Source organism: Herpailurus yagouaroundi, unplaced genomic scaffold (genome assembly GCF_014898765.1).
Source record: "Herpailurus yagouaroundi ecotype Mexico unplaced genomic scaffold, PumYag 65568, whole genome shotgun sequence".
In the NCBI taxonomy this organism is placed as follows: domain Eukaryota; kingdom Metazoa; phylum Chordata; class Mammalia; order Carnivora; family Felidae; genus Herpailurus; species Herpailurus yagouaroundi.
The window spans coordinates 1-4,024 of NW_024418740.1; the positions used below are offsets into that span (position 1 = coordinate 1).

At 45.3% G+C, this 4,024-nt stretch overlaps 1 long non-coding RNA gene across 1 annotated transcript; it reads left to right on the forward strand.

The window, feature by feature from the left end:
* Positions 1-157: 157 nt before the first annotated feature.
* LOC121024517 (uncharacterized) lies at positions 158-2,518 on the forward strand. Its single transcript, XR_005787725.1, has 2 exons — positions 158-663; positions 810-2,518. It is a non-coding gene; the product is annotated as an uncharacterized LOC121024517 (long non-coding RNA).
* The last annotated feature ends 1,506 nt before the right edge of the window (positions 2,519-4,024 follow it).

The following is a 4,024-nucleotide window of genomic DNA, read 5'->3' on the forward strand; positions in this document are numbered from 1 at the left end:
AGCCAGCAGGCCGCGGTCGGGCGCCCGAGCCGGGCCTCGGCCTGGCCTGGCCGCCGCCGCCGCCGCGCCGCCGCGCAGCGCGTAGGGAGGAAGAGGAAATGCCCAGCCGCCGGCGCCCGCTGCTCGCCGGTACTGCCGGCCCGCGTGGCCTGTAGGGCGTCCGCCTGCCTGGCCGCCCCAGCTCCGTCTGGGGCCTACCCGGGTCCGGGCTGTGTGCGCCTCCGCCGCTAGGCTGGGCTGGGCTGACCGCGGGCGGCGGGCGCTGCCCGGCGACGAGCTGCAGCCCCGAGGGTCTCTGGCCCTCGGGCGCATTTCTGTCCGGCCGACCTGGGAAGCGGGCTTCGGGCCCAGACCCCGAGGAGAGGCTGCGGGCTGCCTGGGGACATGTGTTTGTATTTCTTTTTAAACCAGCAGCTCGGAAGGGAGAGGCGGCAGCCCTCCGGTCGTCGTCGCGTGTTGCCAGGCCGGGTGACTCGCGGTCGGGAGAGGGCGTGGGCGCGGTAGGCGGCCGGACTTCGCTGCTGTGCTCCAAGGCAGGCTCCTCCGGAACCATCTCTTTGAAGACTCCGCGCCCGCCAGCTTGGGTGTCCGGCGGGACCCGAGCAAAGTTTGTTCCAGGACCTTGCCTCACCCTGAATGCGCTGCTTGGAAAACTGTTGGAGGGTGTGTTTGTATTTTCCTTTTTTCCCTTGCCCGTGAACTACCTTTCCATTTTCATTTCTCTTTTACATTTTTTTTTAACCCTCTTCCTTGTCAACTTTGTTTTCAGACTTATTAATTCAATGAATATTTGTACTACCCCTTACCAGGTGTCCGTGGTAGCGTGGTTTGGTGGAAATGAACTATGCTTTGGAGTCAAGACAGATCTGCCATCGGATTCTGGTTCTGATAGTCTCTCTGTAACCTTGGACCAGTTATTTAACCTTGCTGAGCCTCCGTTTCTTTGTCCTATGTTTGCTTTTCCTTATTTTAATTTACTCTTTTATATTTGAAATTGTTCTGGGCTTTTTGGTTTGTGTGTGTATCATATAGGAGTCTGTCCCTAGGCGAAAGCTGTTCTTAATCCTGTACACCCCGTTACTAGCTCTGTGACCTGGGGCAACGCATGACAGCTTTCCTAGGCCTTGATTTCCCCATCTTTAAAATCAGCCAGATTACAGATGGTAATATGGCTAATAATGATCATAACAGTTGGAATTTGGAGGATTTAGTGCTAAAATGTGTATAAAATATCTAGCACAGGACACAGTATAGATAGTGTTACCATATTTAATTAAATCAACTTTCAAACATATTAAAAAGCTTGTTTTAAAGTCAAGAAATAAGTATTGAGTCACTCAGATCTACCCAAGCACTCTATTTGGTAGTAACTAGTGATAAACTAGCTGTCAGCCAAATAAGGTTTAAACAAACGGGATTTAAACTGGACTTTGTCACCAGAAATATTTCCATTGCACTCGTGGAGCTTTTGCCTAAATTAAGTCCAGCACAGCTGTTGAAGAAAGAGTTCCATCCAGGCTATCATTGGGGTTTGGTAAGTGGAGAGAACCCGGCTTCTGACAAGTCTAGCTAACACTTATTGAACATGTGCCTTTCTAAGCACTTTACAGTATTGGCGTGTGTGATCTTGGGTACCAACACTAAGGAGCTTCTGGGTCTTGGGCTATAAAAGTGAGGACAACCACACCCTACAGTTTTGTGATGAATAATTGATGTCTGTAAATATATTAAGGTACAGACATTAAGGCATTGTCAATAGTATACACGGCTGGAGCAGGTAAGAGAAGCAACAAAAATAACTGGACTCCAGGAAGGAATAAGAGTAAGTATAGAGGTTTAGTTTGTTTCAGTTTGGGGAGTTGTTAGCTTATTCTGTTAAGGAGAGCAAACAGAAAAAGTGTCTAAACCTCAAGAGAATCTCAGATCTTTGACACTTATTTCACTGTTTGCAATCAGTCAAAAGTAAGAAAATGAAAATGACTAAACATTTTTCTTCTTTGTATAAGCGTGAGAAGGAATATTATAGTTATCTGGTGTTTTCATGGCTGAAGGAAACATTTCCTCAATTCGGTTAGAGGTCAGGCCCTTCGCTTTAAAACAACCTTCTGCTTGCTGTTCTGTGGTATGGGAGATGTCATTTCCAGAAAGATTAAGTGCTTGTACCAAATTGTCCATCAGATGATTTCTGGTCTTCAGAAATGGTTCCTCCAGTCCTTTCCTTTCCCTGTACCTCTGAGTTCTTCCATTGTCCTTACCTCACTAACCCATCTTTCATATTGTGGCCCAACTATGTTCTGTAAAACAAGCTAATGAGTGTAAACACTGGCGAAATCTGAATAAGGTCTGTAGCCTAGTTAATTGCATTGTGCTAATGTCAGCTTCCTGGCTTTGATAGTTTTCTATAGTTTTGTAAAATGCTACTATCATCGGAGGGAGCTGGGTGAGTGTACATGGGCCCTCTCTGCAACTTCCTGTGAGTGCATTATTATTTCAGAGTAAAAAATTATGGAGACAGAAATCATCAATAATTGCGTGCCTCAGAGGGAGGGTGGGACAGTAGGCGTTGACTACAGAGAGAACTTTTTAAGATAATGAAGATATTCTAAGTCTTGATTGTCTTAGTGTTTACTGTACACACAAAAAGGGCAAAGTTTATTTTTATATAAATGATACCTGAAAACTGACTTGAAAAACAGAAAAGCAAGCTCTTGTCACCCCAGCCTCCTATGGTCCAAAGGGTGAAACCTAACTTCTCATATAAGGTCCAACAAATTTTTCCTTTGTCTCCCAGTGTACCCTGTGCTGTCTTGTACTATATTGATTCCTGCTGCTGGGCCTTTGCACATGTTCTTCCCTTTGCTTAAAGAGAACACAGGAAATTGAGGCCCAAATTCAAATTCCCTGTACTCTGTTAAGCCTTCCTTGCCTCTATTAGGCATACTAGCGCCTTCCTCTGTTCTCATTAATGCTGTGCTGTAATTTTTATTTTATTTTACTTTTTTTTTATTTTAGAGAGAGAATCTTCAGTGGGTTCCATGTGGAGCCTGATGTAGGGCTCAATCCCATGACCCTGGGATCATGACCTGAGATGAAATCAAGAGTCGGATGCTCAACTGACTGAGCCACCCAGGCGCCCCTGTGCTGTAATTTTTAATTAGTTTTCATCTCAGCTAAACTCCAGGGTAGGCAATCACATGATTCATTTCTATCTCCGGGATCCAGTAGTGTTGAATGAGTGAGTGAATGAATGAATGAGTGAATGATTTAAAACGGGAAGAATGCTTATTAAAGTAACTTCTGAAGGTGTAGTCCAGTGTCCTCAAGATCTTTCTCAGGGGGCAGTGACACTACTTGGATTTTCTTACATACTTCGAACAGCCCATCTCAATAGTTTGAATGTAGAGGCAGATGAGGGAATCCAGCTGTCTTCAATTAAGCCAAATGTTAAAGTTATTTGCAAAGCTGTAAAACATTGTCACACCTCCAAATGTTTTTCTTTTGGAAAATTGTTATTTTTCTTAAAAATATTTGTTGCTGGGGTACCTGGGTGGCTTAGTCGGTTAAACCTCTGACTTCAGCCCGGGTTATGATCTTACGGTTGATGAGTTTGAGCCCCAAGTGGGGCGCTGCACTGACATTGTGGAGCCTGCTTGGGATTCTCTGCCCCTCCTCCGCTCACACTCAAAAATAAACAAACATTAAAAAAAAGCTTACAAAAAATTTGTTAAAATTTGGGTTTAAGTGTGTAAAGGGGTTGTTAGACCAAAACGTTTAAGAATCCCTGCTTTTAGCAGCACCTAGGTGACTCAGTGGGTTGAGCATCCAGCTTCGGCTCAGATCATGATCTCGCTGCTGGTGAGTTCGGGCCCCACATCCAGGTCACTGTCAGCGTGGAACCTGCTTAGGATCCTTTGTCCCCCCTCTCTCTGCCCCTTACCTACTTGTGTGTGATCTCTCAAAAATAAACATTAGAAAAAGAAAAAAGAATCTCTGCCTTTAGAGACTCTTACAACCCCCTCATTGT